We start from the raw sequence: 22,304 nt of genomic DNA, 5'->3' as shown, positions 1-22,304 counted from the left end.
AACGGGAAAATTTGAACAAGAAGCTGGAGAACGAGAAGCGACTTCAGCCTCGGAAAACAGTTGAACGTTCAAAGACATTTTACGAGAAACTGATCTACTTCTGAAAAAAAGTGTTCTGGCGGAAATTGGAGGAAAGCGGCTGTAGCTGAAGCTTAAAGCAGAACAGGGTAAGTCTGCGATCTCGTTTATATTTTTAAACCTAACTTATACTAGGACATCATCACACACTGAGACATACTGGACATTAAATGTTGTGGCTCCCAAGCTGGTCTGATTTTTGTTGAAAGGCAAAATGGCTCTTCATATCATTTGTGTTGTGACTCCTGATCTAACCTGGCTTTAATGCAGAGGGAGCCGGTCGGATTTCTCACTCATCCAGTAGTGTTTTTGTTATGTGCCGCCACAGACTGTCCGGGCGCTGCACTTCCCCACTTCCAAGTTCCGCCTTTTGCGTTTCGCCAACATTACGTTATAAATTAAATATTTAGAAAATCGATTTTTGACATTTATGAATCGATTCAGATTGTCCACATCTGCAGCGCGATACATCTAAAAATCGTTTTTTTCCCACACCCCTACCTTTAACCATTACCTGTTAAACGTTACCCATTACATGTTACCAGTTACTTATTACCCACTACCTTTTATTCATTACCCATTACCTGTTTCCTGTTATTCATTACCTATTACTCACTATTCATTACCTGTTTCACGTTATCATTTACCCATTACCCACTACCCATTACCCATTTACTTGTTAATCTCTACCCATAATCAATTACTCATTACCTGTTACCTGTTAGAAAATTGATAACACTTTATTTGGATAGTCCACTTTAGATGCTTTATAGATACTTAATTTACTTTCAGGTTACATTCAACTAAATATCTACTAAATTGACCAGAATGTTCTTTAACTCTAAACCTGCTCTAATCCTAACCCTAACCTTAACCTCAACCCAAAACCAAAACCCAACCCTCACTCTGGTCCTAGCCCTAACCCTGGTCCAAATCCTAACCCCACCACTGTTTAGAACTGAGTTTCAACAGATAGTTTGTTAATAATTTAAACATCTGTAGAGAATCTATATGGACTATAGTGGACTGTCCAAATAAAGTGAGACTGAAAAATGCTGTTTTATGGTTATAAAACCTGTTTTATCTTATATCATTGAAAGGTAACAGTAAAAACCCTCTCTCTATCTCTAAGCTGAGGTTATGTGTTATTTCTAAATGTTGATTTGAGGTCAGTGCGGTTATTGAACTATCGATGCCGGACACTTAAGAGCCAATTGTGTTTGAGGCCACAGTGTAGTAGGACAGTTAAGTGAGTGTGAAGAATATTCATGGGGGGGTGGGGGGGTAATGGGTCAGTGAGGGCTGAGGAAGTGCAGGAGAGATGAACACAATGGCTCTTTGTGAAGGATCTATACTTCTGTTACACACTGATTGCAGCGGTTGCAGTTTTATTTTTATTAGCTGCACAGCGTGGTCATTGTAAGGAGAATGGCCAGTCGTTTCTCAGTAAAACTTGGCTCCTGCCCACCTCACAGCTACTGTTTCAGAGAACTGGCTGGCCGTCCAGGTGCCACTCTCTCTCCTCCTCCTTCCACTCCCTCCATCAGTCTACACAAGTTTGATTCGGTTTACTCGTCTGATTCTTTCAAACTGTCCATTTCAGCGATTCTTTGATTAACAGAAAAGTTTATTTATGGCGTGCAATCAATGAATCATCATCAAGAATAAAGTCAAAAGTCTTTTTTTTTTTAAGTCAATAGATTTGTTTGGTTTATGTTAGCCTGAACATCACTGGTGCGACAGGCTGCTGTTGGAAGAGAGTGAACTGAAATTGTGTTGGGAGTCCTCACTGATTAGCTGATTAGCTGGCTGGTAACCTGGGGGTTTTATGACTGAACTCAGTTTCTCCCATTTCCTTGCAGACACTGATTTAGAGGGTGAGAGAGAGAGAGTGAAAGAGGGCACTCCTGAGTGACGCCCACAGGAAGTGACTGTAGCACCCATCTCCCCCGGAGTGCTCACCTGGACAGGTGAGTGGACGCTGTGTGATGTGGGTCAGGATAGAGGCAGTACCTAACAACACTGAAAGGCTTCACAACACAGTAGAATCTGCATAGTATTGGGCAATATTACTATTATAAACATTCTGCTGAACATGTGTCTGAATGAAACTGCTGAATCATTTAAGGAATAATTTAGATGCCAACTTCAGCTTTGTTGAATTTCTCAAGTCATTTCTGACATGCACATCTCATTTGCCATCTGATGGTCAGTTCACCGTCAGTACCAGCCGCTCCACGGCTTGTTCTGTACGCAAGGCCACAACCATGATGCGGCCGGCTGAGTTAGACAGCTTCTCAGGTGGTACATTAGCGGAGGAAGCAGAACGGTGACAGTGGTTTTGTTGTCCATGTTAGACTGAGGCTAACCCAAAACGTTTGGTCATTCCTTTACATCCACTCATGAACTACTTCAGATGCAACAGACCAGACAGTGGGGTTGATCAAGGGTCCGCTGCCTTTCTTTTAAATTTTAAACGTGACTGAAACATCCCTGACTCAGCAACCCTGCTAAACAGTCTAACGTCAGCATGGTTTCCACTGTTTGTATGTCATGTTATTTGTGGCGATCTGGTGTAACGGTCATGATGAAGGTCATAACTAAGAATGAATTTCAGCCTGTATACCTGGTTCATCCGATATGCTGGTTAAAACTGTTCTTAAGGTATGAGGAGTCATCAGCCAGTCAGGTAAATGGGATAACGTTCGCATGGTTTGCACTGTGTGTACAGCATGATCACAAAACTCATTTTGGAGGAACCAGTACCACTCACAGCTAGATCTGCATGAGAAATGCATTTTATTCAAGCTTCAGACAATGTTTGTTTGTATCTTTTATTCTCTGAGTGTGTCGTTCTCTTCAGCAAAGCTGACATTTTGAAGATAAAAAACCTATGTACGATGTGAAGCTTGTAGGGTTTAAAGGTTCACATTTGTTGCACCATCAGCAGAAATCCCCCATTAAAAGACTGTTTTAAATGCAGGCCTGAGCTTAAAGTAATATTTAAAGGAACTTTTCCCCACAGAAACCTAGTTAATGGCCTCTGTGATGAATGAAGTCTTGGTCAGGGCTGTTAGCGTCATGCAAAAAGGACTGTGCTGACCTGTCCACACCTGCTCTTACGTGGCTGTGGGTGGTTTTGGGTGAAGTGTTAGAATCTGGGAAACGGTCCTCAGGGTCTAAATGTGGTTGCACAGCTGGACTGTGGGCAGGCCTGGGCTCCAAATACCCACAAACCCCCAGCTGTGGCTGACGTAAGAGTGCTGGGTGGAGTATGTGGTGCCAAATTAGAGGACATGGACAGTCCTGCAACATGGAGCTGTACGAGAGAAACACCTAGTTTCTGTTATTGATCTGTATTTGTACTAGTTAAGTGGTCTTGATAAAGTAAATGTTATTGTCCTTTGTTTTGTTACTGTTTTCTTTTTGTAAGGTTTTCATGGATCTTAGTTTTCCAGCTAGAACTACAAACTTTGCAGGTTCTTTGAGCATATATGGGAATAGTGTGCTTGTGCTTTTGATATCAATCACTTGTAGCTGTTTTCTCCAAGGAAATGAATGGCAGAATGTTCCGAATCTTACTAACGAATTGAAAATTCAAACCGAACTACCACAAATGATGTCACCTCTCTCAGATATTACATACAGGAACACATACATACTGTCACATATGGTACAGTTATACACGCACATTAGCAACCACCTGGGATTCCATAGCAAAGGCCTAGCAACATCTTAACAACCATCTGGGATAACATAGCAACACCTTAGCAACCACCTGGGATACCACAAAAGTTACCTAGCAACACTTTAGTAACCACCTGGGATTTCATAACTTTCATAACTTTACCTTTCTTTTGTTCAAAAACTCCTTTCCAAGATATAATTTGTCATTATGTTTGTAACATCGCCTGCTGTGTGAAGGTGACGGAATGGATCTTAAGCAGTGTATATGTGATGTATGCTGTGACATCATGCAAAAACTGCTTATTATTATCTACATCAAATAGAACTGACACATCAAACCGCTGATACCTGCCCTGCTCACCCTGCTCTCTGCAGGTTGTTGATATAATGTGGGACATTATTACGTTAGATACATTTTAAAGTTTATATTAGGCCTCTAGTATTGCTTGTGTTTTAGTGACGTGCCCTCTGAGGGGCCATCTGCTGGTGGCGTAATTAAGTTTAACAGTGCAAAACCACTACAGATTTTGAAAATATTTAAATACAACATAAAGTAAAAAATTATAAAAGCCACCCTAAAATAAACACGCATAGGTCTCATGAGTTCAGTTGCAAAACTTAAAGTAAAAAGTAGTTGCAGTTAAGCAGTCCTGAAATCTGGGGGTGCTGCAGCCCCCTCAGCCCCCCTGCTTCACATTTCTGTTGTTTTGTGACCGAATGACCCCCATTTTTGTTATAGTCCATTACATGCTACATATAAGTCGAGTTAGCAGGGAAGATATGATAAACAACACGCCTGACAAACGTCGATTGTTCATAAGTAAAGTGATCTAACCTTTGGAGAGGACTTGCCGTAACTTCTTTGTTAAATGCAGCTCAGGTGGTCTTAAAGGTGAGAGAGACACACAAACAGGAGGCAGGAACTGACACTTCAGAGGGGGTTTCAAGATGGCTGGCACTGCGTTTAGCCAAGTGATGGACTTTTGTTCACAGTGTTGTAGCATTTTCACACTTAAAACCTGCTACATTACCAGCACTGCTGATGTTTGAGCTTGGCGTCATTCACACTTGCAGCCCTTTATAGACGGCGCAGAAACATTGCTGCAGTTTATCTCACTGCGTTAATTCCAACTCCAGATTCATTTTATCGTTACTCTGAATAAACAGAATGAAAATAAGCTCCTTCTGCACTCTGAATGAATGTCCATCACCAGATTCTCAGAATGAATTGCCAGTGAGATGCTTAGTTCAGTAGTGTCCATCAGTATGTTATGCATAATAGCGCTGTAAGGTCAGTCAAGATTTCAGATCACAATTTTTATTCCATCAACAATCTTGTCCAAATAGTAAGTAAAGAAATTTAACCTCATAACAATGAGCCTGTGAGCTGCCTGTAGGTGAGTTAGACCATTAAAACGCAATCACTCGTGTTCTGTTTACATCATAACAGAATCCACTAACTGGCAGTCTGGCTTGTGATGTTCTGCGTTTTTCTTGACCACAAAAAAGACCTGGACCTTAATTTACAGAAAATAATAATATTTGCAATATTGGTCAGAAAAATTGCACACATGTTTTTGCTCAAATGCATGCTGGCCATACTGTGTTGCTATTGTGCAGTGGCAGCTGTGCAGCTGTGTGCCAAACTAAAACTAAAGTGTGTTTCCACTGTGATCAAGATGGGACTGTCTTGTATCTGGGTCATTCTACAGAAACACCCACTTTTTTATCTGTCTAGGAGTCACTGGTATTACTGATCATCTCTGGTGTTACACAAAAGAAAAGTAACACCAGAGACAGTAACACCAGAGACCAGTAACACCAGTGACGCTTTTAATAAAAAATACATTTTACAAAATAACTGCTACAGAGCATCAAACCACATGTTGTCAATCGTGGAATATCCACTAAAATATGGAATTTAATCCATTTGTATTCTATTTTTTCACCACTACCTCAGAATAAAGTCGGTCACACCAGTGACTTCAGCTAAAAGCTTCATATGAAATCATGAGCTAAATGAGAAAATCTCTGCTAACTGAAAGACACAGTGGACTCACCATGAGCTTTTCTTCATAGATCCTCAGAAAACAGGTAGAAGGAAGTCGAGTGATGTCATCAGTGTGACTTTTATTACAAAATAAGAGATTTTTGGTTATGCAGTAACACCAGTGACACGACTCCTGGGGACCACAACTTTCATTATATATTTTATAATATTTATTTGGTATTTGTTTTCTTTTTGTAATTTATTTTTTAATTTTAATTTAATATATTTCATAGTCACGCTTAGATTATTGCAGTTAAAATTGTAGAAAAAATGTTTTTTTCTTCAAAATATGGCCTCATCCTTTACACATGACTGTGGGGACGAGCTCTTCTGTGGTGCTTGGAATTCTGTATGATTGATTTAAAAACCAGTATTGCTAAATTGAGGCTCAAGAAGGTGTAATTGTTAAAATAATGTATTCTTTTATTTTAAAATATTTAAAAATTGTAACCCTGACATGTTTTTCAAGGGTAATGTATTTGTAAATGCTAGGAACGCAAAAATGGACGTTTCTGTAGAATGACCCATCTGCTTCTGTTCACATGTGTGTTTTCCTGGGAACTTTCCAAGGATTGAACTCGTCCTCCAGCTCGTGTTCACACTTAATTACCATTATAGTTCCATGTAAAAGTGTTGATGTGAAAGGGGCTTCAGAAAACACAAAAGCGAGACTATTTAACTTTTTCATTTTTTCACTATTTTACTTCAAGACCCGCTGTACACAAAAATGTTTTATAAGGTTATATATACACTGATATTTGTATCATATGTGTTAATGTAGCACAGAATTCTTCTTCTAAGTTTATTCGAAAAAGTGATTTGTGAGCTCTTCATAGCAGATTACTAAAACACACAAATGAGAGGCTTACAACAAGAGCCATGAGCCCCAAGCGTTGACAACAGCTGCTGGAAGCACTGCTATACATCAGCACTGGAAGCTAGCATTAGCTTAGTGAGAAGGCCTGAACATCTGTACACACAACCACGCAGGTTCACTTCCAGGTCAATGAAGCTTCACTGATGCAGATTTGGAGGATAAAGACTCACATCTGGGCTAGTGACCCTGTATCTTTGTGTGTGGAGCTGTTAGCTTAGGCTACTTTAATTCATTTCCTTACTAGCATCTGAGGCGAATGTTAGCTTAGGGAAAAGGCTAAACCACCATCAATTTGGGCTCACTGAAGCTGCTCTGAGGCAAGTTTAGAGGATAAAGACTCAAATCTGAGTGAGTGAACCTGTGCTTGTTACATGCTTGCACATGCTTGTTAGCACCAGAGGCTGATGTTAGCTTAATGAGAAGGCTAAGCTGACTGATGGGGCTCTGATGCCGCATGAAGCTTTGTATTTTTATTGAGTGTTGATGCTCCTATGCCATTTTTAGTAGTTTCCTGAACATAATAATTCCACGTACACATATTTGTAACATAGTTATTGGTTCAGTTTATGAGTTTATGGGCACTTTAAACAACTCAGTGTGGTTTGAGGCAAGTATGGGATGATTTAAACATGCAGTTAGGATAATCCTAAGCAGTAGGGTATAAATTTCCATTATTTCTCAGCTACATTAGCCTCTAGCATTAAACAAAAGAAGGAAACCTCAGAGAACAGACATGTCTAGGCTGACCAACTACATTTAGGGATCAAAACAAGAGAAATTAGATCTTTTGCAGAACCGTTGCTTTAGTGTTATGGTATTTTGCTCAGAGCAGTGCGCACACTTGTGAGGAAACACAAAGCACTTATAGCCTGATCTAAAAACCAGCATGCACTGCTGCCCCCGCTTTGTTCTATTGTCCCCCTAGCAAGGCCAATGCCCTGCATCCGCTGGTGCCGTGTTTGCGAGCTGTTTGTGAGGACCCGCTGTTTCAGTGATAAATGTGTGTGTGTGTGTGTGTGTGTGTGTGTGTGTGTGTGTGTGGAGAGAGGATGCAGTGTGGTATTGCTGATGTCCACCTGCCTCTGTTTCAGAGAGGAAAGCTTCTAAAAGCAAACAAAACAGAGCAGAACCGAAATAGAGCCCCCCACATCCTGTTATCATTGACCTACTCTGAACACACGGCTAACTCCACACATGTATGTCCCCCCAAAATGTGTCTGCATGGGCCAGCTAAAGAACTTTGTAAGGATGGTACACATGTCGTTGTGACCTCCATTATCACACACATCCACATGGCCCTGGGCACTCCAATACTGACCAGTTGATGAGCGGTCTGCTCGCACAGCGAGATGGACATTTTCCCTCGACCTTGGACTCAAACAGCAACGATGCATGTGACTAAGACATGGTCACTTTGTGTGCCTTGAGCATCAGGATTATATCTGGATGAGACCAAACCACATAAAAATGCATTTTAAAAAGTGTAAATGCACCCAAGACACATTTAAAACAGATGGACTGAGAACCCAGTACAACATAAACTCCTCCCTGTACAACCGAAGCTCCTCCCAGTACAACATAAACGCCTCGTAATACAACCAAAACTCCTCCTGGTAGAACAGAAACTCCCCCCAGTACAACCGAAACTATATTATATAATATAGTTACAAATATTTTTCATGAAATGGTAAAATGTCTCACTTTCAACATCTGATATGTGTTCTATGTTCTAGAGTCCCAGCTTTTTTGGGATTGGGGTTGTATTAAAGCTGTGCTTTGTAAGATTTGGGATCGTCTCTGGTGGAAATGTGTAGTTTAACGCAACGTATTTTGTAACGTGGGTTGTGCTTTAGACCCCTCACTCAAAACTCTGTGAATATGACTTATTCAATAAGAATTGTGCATGTGTGTGTATATATCTATACAGAGTGATTCAGAAAGATTCATCCGATTTCTAAATGATTTATTTCACCTGTAAATCATTACAGATCAATGCAGTAAACTGTAAATGGTTTAAATGAGCATAAAGTTTATTATGTAATTGTACAAGGTCTCAGTCTGAACCTCCTCCAGCTGTACAGACAACATCAACGCCATAGTCAAACTCATTCCATACTGGATTGAGCATGTCGGGTGTCGCTGCACTCACGGCTCTTTCAGTGCGATTTCGGAGATCATCCAGTGTTGTGGAACCAACGCCGAACGCTCTGAGCTGTTGGAGCTTCACTGCCCACGAAAATCACACTGCACAGTTATGACGGATTCACTCTTATTGAAGTGGAGAACGCAGAACACTTTCTGCTCAGGGGTCTCATCTCCTCACAGACTGAAGGGAGCCATCTTCCACTGACAGTCAGACACTCTATGACCCCCTCTTTCAATTGGATTGTGATTGGTTCCTCGGCACCTCAGGGGTGTAAAAATATGGTGCTTTGAAATTGGATGAATCTTTTTGAATCCCCGTATATATATATATATATATATATATATATATATATATATATATATATATATATATGTATAATACAAAAATCAGTCAGATTTTACCAAATAAACTGTTTAATGTCCTGCTTTGTGTCAAGGTTTTTCCCCAGGGGGTTGGTCTGGGTGAGTCTTTTACCCCCTGGGGCTCGTGGGCAGTTTGGTGGGGGTTAAAGAGGATCTGATGGTTCTAGATAATAGGAGCTGTGTGTGAAAGCGGTGTTGGGTTTCTGTGTGGGATTGTCAGTGGAAGTGCTCTTAAATCAGCGCAAACTGAAAAGCCTGGAATGCTGCTCATGTGGGGAAGGAACACCCCCCCCCCTCAGCCAACACCCCCCTACAAACATGCGCACACACACACACACACACACTCAGTCTGTGATGAGTCTACACTACCATTTAAAAGGGTGGAATCATTTCACTGTAAAAAATATTTAATGTTTTATTTTAAAAACCTCAGCCTGACTGACTGACTGTAGCCGATTGTTGTTCTGTTAACTTTTAAGCAGTTTAATATTGAGTGAACCCAAAAATTTAGGGCATTTAAAACAACATATCTTTTTACAGTATCAACATTAATCATTTTCATCACTTTTATACAACATTAACAATAATATATAGTATATACAATTGTATATACCGCTTTGGGAACAACAATAAGTTATTAAATGATGAATAATATACTGGAATTATTCATTTCCATTCCTTTTTTTGCCAGCTTATCTGCCTCAGGAGTTGGTCACCACTTCTGATATACAAAGCCTAATCCTAGACTTTTTTATTATAACTTCATTCTGAATGTACTTTTTCTGTACATTGTATTCAGATATTAATTTTATTACAACCTTATTCTTGGTGTTCTACTGCTTTATCAATGCTAATCACTAATTATTTGAAGCGTGTGAAGTTGAGGAGTATTAAGTTACAGTTATTTTATTTACAATAATCTGCAACACATTGGTTTTGAAAGACTGAGTATGTCGGAGCAGACAGGGTTTCCCAGACTGTCCAGGTGACCTCCATGTCCAGCACTGATGTGGTTTTGCTGCAGCAGTGTTTCCGTGTCTCTGAAGCGCAGCTCTGCTGACAGCGGTGATGGTTTCAGAAAAGCAGGAGCAGCTCTGTGTCCGAATATACTTTCAGAGGAAAAGCTGCCTGACCACCCGTGAGCAGAAATGAGTGATCTGTCATTGCTGTCCACACACTGCTGTCTGAGGGAGCTGGTCTCTAAAGTCCCTCTACAGCTGGATTCATTTTAATTAGGGAGGTGCTGTAATTCCAGTGATTACTGACAAGATTTGTGCTTGTAATCCGGTATGAATCTGCAGTGTGTATTGGTCCCACTGTCTGACGGTAAAAATAGTTTTTACAGATTGACAGTAATATTAATATAATAAAATGAATAAAACAGTAATAGTTACAAACACGACACACAGGAGAGACACTCTGATACAGAGCCCCACGTCCACATTAGTAGCTGCGAAGTGTTTACGCCTTCCCAGTTCAACGTTTTTGTGTTTGGACGCTCCAGAGCAGCAACCAGTTTAATCATAGGAGTCTTGCCCAGGGACACTTCTGCTCTGCTTGCCTGAGTCTCCTGTGTCACCCACTACGTTGTACCAGCTGCTGTGCGAACACCATATAAACCACGGCGCTCTTAGAAAAGGATAACAGCTACGGATCATTTTCTGTACGCTAGGATATCTCAATTAACTAAATACAACTAACCAACTAACTACACACGACTTAGCACAACCCAGTGTGTATATATATATATATATATATATATATATATTATTTTTTTATTTTTTTTAAATGCCTCCACACAGATAGAAAAATAGATCCGGTAATATCACAGTAATGTATTTAACTGGCAAGACTACATGTTGTTTCTTCTAACTGTGATCATGCTTTAATTTTCTCTGCCTCAGTCAGTTTCCTGTCACCTGTGATACTATGAATTTCATGTAAAAACAGATTAAGTTAGTTACAGTGTCCACCACAGAGGACATCAAAAAAAGTATGCTGTTAGGTGATTAAACTTTTATGCATATCAATAAAAAAAACTGTTCTGAAAAATAGCTAAAACATTTTTCTACCTAAAACATATCTACTATAGGCTTTAAAAACATCATAAATGTATATTTTTCAACTATTTCTTTAGCACCCATAAAATGTGGTTGCTGAGATGGCAGCAACTTTGAAAAGGCAGAACTCCTGTTGTGAATGACACACCCAATCATATGATACATCATTGGAAAGGCCAGGATGTCTCTACATGGCACACCCGGTTCAAGTGTAGCACTGTAGCTTATATGGTTTTTGAAATATGTTTTGGGGACTCATGTCCCCCACAGAGGGCAAAAATGAATTACCAGGTCTCATGAGTATATGTGTCTATATATATATATATATATAATAGACACATACACTCGTCAGACCTGGTAATTCATTTTTGATATATATAAATGTGTGTGTGTGTGTCTGTCTCTGTGTCTGTGTGTGTGTGAGGACGCAGAAAAGACCTTCAACACAAACCCGTGTCTAATGAGTTCTGGATCTGGGCTCCTAAATGCAGAACAGCAGAGGCATTTACAAGCAGAAGATGAAATGGACAGATGTTTCCAGACAACTGAAGGGACTGACAAGTAACGTCTGCTCTCGTATTAGCGAAATGCTAAAAAAGTACAACTGGTCTGAGAGCAGCTTAGCACCAGACTCTGAAGAACATGATCTCACAAAGCTCATAATGTTGCACATAAATAGGTTTAGTGGCTGTTTGTTCCACTGATGAAATCAATGAGCCTCATTCTCCAACCATTCTTAAGAATAAATTTCTTCTTAAACCCATTGGTCTTCTTGGACGAAGACCAATGTTGACATTCAGCACTGTTTTCTTATTTATGATTTGTTCTTAGGTAAGAACAGAATCTACACACACTCGAGAACAAAGGAGAGAACAGTTCTTCGTTTTAAGAACACGTCATGAATCTGACGGAGACTTTTTCTTAGGATCTTTCTCAAGAACACACTTAAGAACACATTTGTATATTGGAGAATGAGGCCTAGTGGTAAGTGTTTCCACTGTGATGTGAATCTGGCTCTGAATTGCACTCATACTTGCTGAGAAACAGTCGCAGTGAATCCAGCAATAAAGGCAGCAGAACTTATTTTACACAGTAATAGAAAACATGGTAACACTCAGTCTATCACACAATGTAAAGGACGTTAAAACATAACAAAAAGCGACAACGACAATATTTTAAAAAATGTATAAAAATATACAGAATTTACAAGATTCCTAGAAGAGAGAATAATTCATAATATATACTGAATAATTAATGTAATTCATAGTAGATTCTGAGTAATTCATAGTGGAAACTGAATAATTCATAGTAGATATTAAATAATTTATAGTAGTTACTGAATAGTTCACTGTAGAGACAGAATAATTTATAGTAGAAACTGAGTAATCTGTAGAGGTTAATAGTTTTTTTTAATGAGCAGGTGAATACTGAAAACTGAGTCCTAATGAGTTATGATAGAATAACATGTTGTTCAAGTAGAGGAAAAACTGAGATAACTGCTTATTATTATTTTAAACCAGTAAAAAAAGCCCAGTAAGAGCTTTTCCCTGATTCAGAAGGACCTTGTGTTTCCCGTACTGCATTCCTCCGTTTCCTGACATGAAAGCCAGCCTTCCACACACACACACATACACACATACACACGCACAGAGGTTGAATGTAGAGTGTGAGGCTAGTGTGCTGGTCAGGTTCTGAACACTCCTGCAGACCTTAGCGCTTATTAGCTGTGTGCTAAAGTGGCGTGGTGGCTAATTTCATCAGCAGAGTCGCTTCCAGTGAGGAAGGAAAGGGGGCTGGTAGAGGGTCTGCGCTGCTAACCTTCCAGTAGCGCCTCAGCCCTCTTACATAAAAGCGCACAGTCAGTGCAGTAACTCTTCTCTGCTTCTGCATCACTCACTGCAGTAACAGATGATAAAGTCACTGAAAGTCTGAGATCTGCTGCGTTCTGCCTGAATCAGTCTGAACTTCAGTCTAAGCCTTTGAATTGGACTGTTTTTGGATTTATGGGTCAGTATCACTGTGTGGGGGATCCTCGGACAGCCCCCCCTTTAAATCTCTGAAATAAGATGACATCGTTTGACCCCAGAGCATTATAACACACAGCTCTGATTTATTGCTCTTAAAGCAGCTTCCTTTCTTGTGCATTCACAACATCTTTGGCCTTTCAGTGTGTTGATTCAAAGTGCTGAGAATGACCTTGGGATCCAGATGGCCTTTGTCTCTGTTTGAACCCCATATGGCCTCATTTGGCTGGGAATAAGTGAGCAGAAGTCAAACGGCTGTATTACAAAGTTATGAAGATGCAGAAGAGTGCAAAGATGAGCTCCTCTGTGTTGTATTCTTTTCTTTCATTTAAGAAGCGACAGTGAACCACTAAATCTGAGTCAAGTCAGACTGAACGAAAGCTCGTATCACTGCTGTCAGAACAAAATCTCCAAAATAGTAACTTTACAGGAGAAAGAAAAAAAAAATACTTTACTTTTAATGTAAGTCAGTGGAACCAGACAATTTCCCACATCATTTTGGGCCTTTTCTGTTGGTCCATTCATCATAATATATACACACAATGTAAAGGACAACAGGCGTTTTCACATTATGACAAAAACTGAAAAACGACAGCAGCGATATTCTCAGTGATGTGTATAATGTTTAAAAATTAATAAAAAGACACTATTTAATAAATATAAAGATCAGTTAGGTCGGTCAGTCCTTGACAGTTGCAATAATATTATGGTGGAGTTTCATGGTGGGCAGGGATGTGTTTTGTTTTTTCTCAGTTTCTTTCTTGTTTTTTTTGTATGACTTGTTTCGTTGATTGTCATTGCACTGTTTTGTAATGTATAGTATGTCTACTGGACCCCAGGATGAATAGTGACTATCATGATAGCAGCAAATGAGGATCCTAAAAATAAACAAATAGACAGATAGACAGACAGTTTTTGATGACTGTTGTTGGAAAGTGATGTGCAGGAGTGGGTTTAGTGGTTCTGGGCTGAAAGACAGGATTGGGACCCCCTAAGTGCACATTATTAAATCAGTGGGGGCTCTGGGTTCCTGAGTGGTGCAAACATCTACACTGCGTAAAATGAGTAAAATAAAAAAACTCTAGTCAATATATCTGAAATTTCTCATTTTGAGTTTATCACGATAATCTCAAAATGATTATCTGAAAATGGGTTTTTGCAGTCTGCTAACATTTTTAACCCTTAAATGTATTCACTGTAATTACTAAATAATATGCCTTAGTATTTAATAATCCTGAGATTTTAAGGGGTCACTAATTTCACATTTTTATTTTTGTTTGTACTGTTATTTGTAATATTTACTGGTTGAGCTGGATTGTAGATCTGCTCCTCCACTGTGGAGCTGGACTGTAGATCTGCTCCTCCACTTTGGAGCTGGATTGTAGATCTGCTCCTCCACTGTGGAGCTGGACTGTAGATCTGCTCCTCCACTGTGGAGCTGGACTGTAGATCTGCTCCTCCACTGTGGAGCTGGACTGTAGATCTGCTCCTCCACTTTGGAGCTCGATTGTAGATCTGCTCCTCCACTGTGGAGCTGGACTGTAGATCTGCTCCTCCACTTTGGAGCTGGATTGTAGATCTGCTCCTCCACTGTGGAGCTGGACTGTAGATCTGCTCCTCCACTGTGGAGCTGGACTGTAGATCTGCTCCTCCACTGAGGAGCTGGACTGTAAATCCACGTTGTTTTAGATAACAAATGGCTTCCAGAGCCCTCATGTCTCTCGCTAATCCTCCTCAAGCTATTATTAAGGCCTATAATGGGTTAACTCTTACAGCGGGGTCCGTAAATGGATTTCCTCTGAAGGCTTTGTGTTTAGACGGTGGGCCCCCTGTGGTGGGGGGCCGAGGAGGTGTGAGATGACGCTAGAAATGGTTGAAGGTGCCATTTTAACACTGATCTGAGCGCGGTTTGCTGGTTCTCCTGCAGTAGTTTGGAGTCAAGCTAAAGAAATCTAAGATTCAATTTCCTTTAAAAATGATTTGTCCATGCAGGGGTAGTGAAAAGTGCATCCGCTGATGGCCAAACGTGTTTTGTTTTAAAAGAAACAAACAGAAAATTGAAAGTCATGAGTGCTATTTTGCATTCCTTCCCTCTCTAATTCTCAGATGTTTGCCTGGTGCTTTTCACAAAGTCTGTAAAAAAGCAAATACAAAAGAAAACATACACAAAAACACACGCAAAAGAAAGGCAGGACAGAGTAAGGGTCTGACTGAGGCGGTCTCAGGCTATGAGAACACTGTAGCTGAAACACTGAAACCTATCTGTGTTTTTCAGAGGTTAAGAACTTTAATTAAGACGTAGCTCCGCCCACAAGACACAACCACATCATGTGTCACAAAGGTTGTTTCCTGTGGAATTTAATATGGAAAAAAAGAGTTTTTCTCAAAATAAGTTCGTCTTTACGTTCAGAACGTTTCAACCTCTAGAATATCTGCATTCATAAAATTCTACATGTTTGTTCCTGATCGTATTATGAAGAATATGATGAGGGACTTCCTCATATATCATTCATGCTGGATTTATGCTAATTATATTAAACAAAATGACCTGAGAAACATTTTGTAATTGCAGTGCTTTCTTAATTAAACAATGAAACAATGTGATTTCAACAAACAGATCTGCATACACCCTTTCTTTATAGTGTGTCTTCACAGTGTTTTAAATATATGTAAATGTATGTGCATATTTAATTAGATAACATCCAATTTGCATATCTAAATGGTAATTTAGAGAGAGTGTGTTTTTCAGGTGGGCTCTGTTGACACTGACAGCAGAATATCTCACACTGTGAAAACCCAGATGTCACTTTGTGGAATTGAGTCCAAAGCTCTGCTTCCCAAACGCCTGGAACTGGAGACTCGGCTCTTTTTGGGATCGACTCCCAGCCCTAAATGCTGTCTTAGCTTTCGTCCCAGTGCAGCTTTTCCATCACATTTTATCACTGTTTTCATGGTTGTTTTAGAAGACTGTTGACATTATTTTCCTTGTTTAAATACTTTTAGTGTTTCTTTCTGCAAAATAAGACTGAAAACACAACAGTAACTTTTGTCAAATTCAAATGATAGTAAAATATTTCATCTTCTACTTACAAAGGTAAATGTGGTCTGGATTGACCGTTTATAATCTGCACTTTTCACACAATTTCTACACTTGATTCAATGAGCCATGAGTCAGAAGTAAGTCAGATAAAATGTAGGAAAAGAGCTGCCACCATGGAGGACCTGGGAAGGTAACCGCCTGAAATTTTTAAAAAGTGAAGTCAGTGAAATGGGGGTTCTGGACAGTTCTGCCCTCTACAGTCCCTTCTCTCAGTTTGGACATTCCGTTTAAAGGAGGTTATTCTAATCTTTTCTGTGCTTTTATCTCTGATCTGTTAGCGGAGGGTCCTACGGGGGCCGTGTCCAGGGTTCTCCTACCCCTCATTTTTTTCCCACTCTATCCTCTTTCTCCCTTCTGTGCTGATTTTCAGCCCGTCTGTCAGAGAGGATGAAAGATGTCGTCTCCGCGCTTAGCGGCGCTGAGGAACGCTGGGCTGTGGTCATGTTTACGGTTTGTTGTTCTGCTGTTGCTACGCTCAGGTCAGAGGCCTCTTCTCTCCTGCCTCTTTGAAGTGGCGCCTGGGCCGTGTCTCCGTCCTTAGACCTGTCAAATGCTATCAGAGCTCTGTCTCAAAGCCTTTCAGACTGACCAGGGGTCAGCGAGAGCTCTGTGTGGTGTTGAGCGGCTGGATTAGGAGGTCAACAGTGCATGTCGTTGTCTCTAAACTCTCCCCTGCACCAGCACGCATACACACAAGGGTCAACAGCTCGTGAGTATGTATGGCTGTGATGGACAACTTAATGTCCACCAGGTGAATAAGAAAAACATAGGCAGATGAAAGAGGAATGGTCCGTTTATAATTAGCACAATGCTAACATACATGCTAATGTTAGCGACCGAGGTGGCTAAAGTTACACTGGGCCTTATTCTCCAATATCATCCTAAGTTTGTTAAACGTGTTCTTGAGAAAGGTCCTAAGAAAAGTCTTTGTTCTTTCCTCAGAACTAATCCCAAATAAGAAAACACTGGTGAGTCAGAATCTTCGTCAAAACTGCGTAAGTGGGTTTAAGAAGAAATTTCTTCTTAAGAATGGTTGGTGAAAGTGGCCCAGTAATACTAGTTTACATTCTGGTGGGTGTAGTGGTGACTTTATCCTCACCTGGAAGTGTGAAAAATTAGCTTTTTTAAGTTTGGTAGTTTGCTTGGTAGTAATGCTAGCTTCAACTGCAGGTGTTCAGAAAGAAACAGCGGTCCAATATACAAACATTACTCACTTCTGCCACCTAAAGGTGTAACTTTTACATTTATGGCATTTAGCAGACATTCTTATAGACAGTGACTTTCGTTTTCTGCTCAGAGAATTTACTTCAACTAGTCTGGAAAGCTGAGAGACTGACAGGATCATTGACGTCAGTGCTGATAGCTAGAAGGAAATGTACTCAATACAGAAATAAGAAATTTCATTAAGTGCTACATTAGTATTAAAATGCTTCACAAAGTGGTTCAGACAGCCAGGGGGAGTTTGTTCCACCACCTGAGCTTCAGGACAGGGAAGAGTTTGTTTTCCACGTCTCTTCATGTCATGTTAATTTTTATTGTTTTCATAAAATAACATGTCTGATTGTGTTTTCTACTTTCTTTTATTCGTTATATTTTAGCTTTTAGCTCATGGTCATGGAGAAATTGTTACTGTTTTTTTGTTGTTTTGTGTTTATACAATGGCCTTTAGTATTTTATTAATCTAATTTTAGATATTTAATTATTACTTTGTCTTTTTTTTACAGTGGTGCAGTTACTACGGTCATAAAAGTGTGATACAAGTTAAATGATGATGATGATGATGATGATTATTATTATTATTATTATTGTGATTATTTTTAACTCAGAGAGTTAGAGAAGTAGTGACACAGAGAGAGAGAGAGAGAGAGAGAGAGAGAGCAGGGAGGCTTTCCAAGTCTGTGTTATTGTAACCTAGATTCAGAGCTGAGAGATGGGCTCCTGCCAGAGGGGTGGAACTCCCGCCAGGTGGGAGGGGCTTGGGGGTGCCCCTGACCGCTCTGAGGGTTTGGAGGTGGAGCCGGGGGTTGGGGGGATGGGGAAGCTCCTCCAGGCTGCAGGATAGACTCATTCAGTGAGGAGCTGTGGAGAGGAAGGAGCCCAGCGTTCGGGACATGGAAACAAAATCAGTTTCACAAACGGTCAGACATCTTTCTTCTGCTCTTATTCACCTGCTCTTATTTACCTGCTCTGAGTGACTTAGCAGCTTCATCCAGCTGAGCTCCTTCTCTGTAGAAAGATCCTTGTGGTAGTCTGGAGCTCCAGATCTGCAGTTAGGGATCTTATAGGCGAATACTTATGGGGAAAAAAGTGACTCATTCTATTGTTGAGATGGTGGAGTTGGTAGTTGGTGGAGGTTGTGAGGCTTGGTTGTGATTGTATTACTGTTTGTGGTATCTGGAACCCGCTCGAGCTGTGGATTTGGGCGCTCTTTGTCCATTACTGAGTGAGGCAACTGCCACATCTGGATCCCGATGTGGGGAGCTTGTGGTTCTGTTTAGTGCTGAAGGGGTTGGTAAGCTCAGGACTGCAGTGTGCAGAGTGGGAGGTGGTGGGGCTGGAAACAGTTGGTGAATCTCTGCAGTCTGAATCCTCCAGAGCAGCTGGGCTGTTGTCTGAGTTAGTAAGCGTTGATGTAATGCGTTAGTTGGTGAGCGGCAGCGTCAGAGGGGAAAGTGTGGATCTTCCCATGCTGAGCTGGAGTTGCCGTGACTCAGTCCTCATCCTCTTCTCCTCTTCTCCATTCTGTTTCACTGTTTCTGTGACAGATGACTGTTTGGCGTTTAGTGATTCAGCTCTGTCTGGCTTCAGGGCTGATCACTGCGCTCTGGAACATGCCAGGATCTCCTGGTTGCTTTACTCAGGGACTGAACACAGCTGTGCTGGATAAACTGTAGTTAGTGTGAAATCACATTTTTCATTTTCTCCATGAGGTAAAATGCTTTATCACACAAAATGCAGCTTTCAGTAGAAAACATAAAATACAGAAAATTAATAATGCCTTCTCTGAAACTGCAATGGGATTCATCACTTCTCACCGCTCGTTGCTTTCTAAAACCAACACACTTCTGTACCAACTAGAATGTACAAGAGAAAACAGCAGCAGCACTTTCAGTGCTGTATTCAGAAAGAAATATCACAGTACACATCATTTAAAAGGCCTGTTACTATACCTACCCTTATGACAGCAAAGACAGTTGTGGTGATTAAAAGCAGTCCTGCAAACTTAAAACGACTCAGAAACAAAAACAAAACAAAAGTATCTGAAATAAAATCAGCTTATAAAGCTGTTCCTGAATGTAAATCGAGTCTGTTTTGGTCTGTTTAGGTAAGGTTCTCTTTCAGGACGGGAATCTTTATCCATCAGTTTCACATTAGCATGATTAGTTCACTGAGTTTACATAATTTGTGCTGCTCACATTCATCATTAAAGTTGAGCAGTCAGCTGTCACAAGCAAAAGCAAATTACAAACAAGAACAGGCACAGATAATCTATATAGAGGAAATTTGTTTTAAATGCACTGTGCATAATTGATATTCTTCTCCTACAGACACATAATTTGTATTGTTAGTAACTACAATATGTTATAAGAACCTAAACTGTAATGTGTTACATTAATTTATTACAGGTTATCACATTACTGTACCATGTAACATTGTAAAACACTGGACTTTCCACACGGTCATAAAAAGTTCAGTGAAACAGACCCATAAAGATAGTAATGTAGGTGTTTGTCTGTGTGAGTTCACATTACCAGACTAACGCTTATCTGAGGAGGTGTAATCTGAGGGGGGATGGGGGCAGATAGGGGGCTGCTCTCCACCAGGAAGAATGCTTTTTACACCAAAAACCAGCAGGTTTTATGAGAAAAAAGCAAACACACACATATGTGCAGTAGGGGTTTCACAACCTTTAAAAGTTATTAGTCGAATAGTCGTCAATACTACAGTAAAAAGTAAATGAGAGTTCTGGGAATTAGTAAAAATTGGTAAAAAAGACGTTGAGTTTTGAGGTGTAAGATAAGCATTGAAGAAGGGTCTGTTTCAGTTAGAGTCAGACTCAAAGTTACACACACTGTCTGATGTGAACTCCACGCTAAAACGCTGCACTGCTGTAGCTGCACACAATCTTTGGATAAAGTCACCACAGCTCTCTCACTGCCTGTACTGACAGTTTACAGGTTAAATGCTTGGAATAAGAAATTGTAATCTTTGCACAATTTCAGTCAACTTAAAAAGAGGGTTCTTCAAGAGTTCTTTAGTAAAAGAAAATGGTTTTATGTAGAACCATGAACACTCACAGAACCCCTTGCATGATTAAAGGGTTCTTTGCATTGTGAACGGAATGATTCTTCAGATTGATTGAGAATGTAGAACGGTTCTTTTCTAGTGATGATGTCAAGCTTGTAGCAATAGCAGAACCCTTTTTGGTGCTGTATAGAACCGTCTACAGCACATTTTTCCTCAGAAGAATACTTTCATGATGCCAAGAGCTTGCAAATGATTCTTTGAGAATTCATGATTCTATATAGAACCATTTTCTTTACTAAAGAACTCCTGAAGAACCATCATTTTAAAGTGTGTATTTATTGCACGGAAGAATTTATTCAAGGCATTAGTTTGAAGCTTTTTTTAGTAAGTAAACGAGATCCTGGGTGGCTAATAAACCACATGGCTTTGTTTTCATTGCGCACATGTTGGTCATGTTGAACTTTCTGTGGTCATTTGTTTTGCATGTCAGTCAAACGGCCCGTTCCTGTCAAAGTCGGTGGTTCTCTAAACGTGAACACTGTTGCGCAGTGTAGCATTTCTGCACTAATAAAGTATTTTAGGCTCTGTGTTTAGCAGAAGTCTCTTCCTGGCTGTTCACTGCTGTTGTATTTCATTTCTAAACGCAGACGCCTGCTGGACTCTCTCTGACCTCTCCATGCGCAGCGTCGTGTCCTCTGTTTCAGCCCACAGTGTGTAACTGTGGTGATTCTGACCCTCAGTATTCCCCTGTGGATGATGTGTGTGTCTCTCTTTCCCCTCTGTGTATTTCCGTTGCTTGCCTGGCTTTGTGTCTCCCCGCATTCCTCCAGCGTATCTGTGGTGACCCTATTGTTAGTGTTTCCTGGTCGGAGGAGCTGTGTGGGTTAATGAGTTCCTCCAACTGTCATCTCTGAGGAGTTATTTTGTGCAGATACAGTGAATTAGTGCTGTTGTTTTACTCCTGCTTGATTGAAGTGGTTTAAATTACATGGAATAAAATTGGTTAAATTAACATACATCAAAATTTAAGAATGCTTTTCCGTCTTGGAGGTAAGAGGTTTTGGCTCAACCTTGATGATATGTGGTTTCTAACACTTTATTGATATACTGTCTTTCCTATAAACAAGGACAAAAAACTGAATTCAATGTTTATATATACCAGTGTTTCATACAGTGTCAGAAAGCACATGAATAAGTCTATTTAAGATTCCTGAACATCTCTGCATGGCTTGAGGTGAGTGTATGATAGTTTAGACATGAAGTTAGCACCACGCTAATTGGTGGAGTATAAGCTTCCATTACTTTTTAGCTACATTAGCCTTGAAGGTCCAGCACTGAAACTAAAGAGACAAACTTTAGACCCCAGACGCTGTGGCCAGTAATCCACAGTCATTGCATGTTTTGGCTTATTTGGCTTATTATTTAACACTAATACCCAGTTTGAGAGTCCATTCATTCCTATTGTAGTGTGGAATTCTAACATGTCACATGTGTACAGATCTGTGGACGCTGTGTCGCTTCTCGCCGTGTGTAATATTTACTTCTAATGTTTTATGTTTTTTTAATATTTAAGTGATCAAATGATTGAGGACTAATCAGTGTATTATTCAGTAAGAGGTCGTTAGGGCCATCTTGTCATTGTGTTGACCTTTTGTGAGGAACAGCTGTCATG

General features: G+C 40.2%; 1 protein-coding gene across 2 annotated transcripts in view; it reads left to right on the top strand.

Moving 5' to 3' along the window:
- Positions 1–22,304, top strand: part of lhfpl2a (LHFPL tetraspan subfamily member 2a) — a 66,920-nt gene that overhangs the window by 28,268 nt on the left and 16,348 nt on the right. The window contains exon 2 of one of the 2 annotated variants that reach the window (XM_036588446.1): positions 1,941–2,048. The gene's annotated coding sequence lies outside the window, so the exon portion shown is untranslated. Of the gene's footprint in view, positions 1–1,940; positions 2,049–18,395; positions 18,523–22,304 lie in introns of those variants that run through there. The other variant, XM_036588445.1, reaches the window with a different exon arrangement.

Source organism: Colossoma macropomum, unplaced genomic scaffold, assembly GCF_904425465.1.
Source record: "Colossoma macropomum unplaced genomic scaffold, Colossoma_macropomum, whole genome shotgun sequence".
NCBI lineage: Eukaryota > Metazoa > Chordata > Actinopteri > Characiformes > Serrasalmidae > Colossoma > Colossoma macropomum.
Note: the sequence above shows the minus strand (reverse complement) of the source record. Positions and strands in the feature narration are given on the sequence as shown.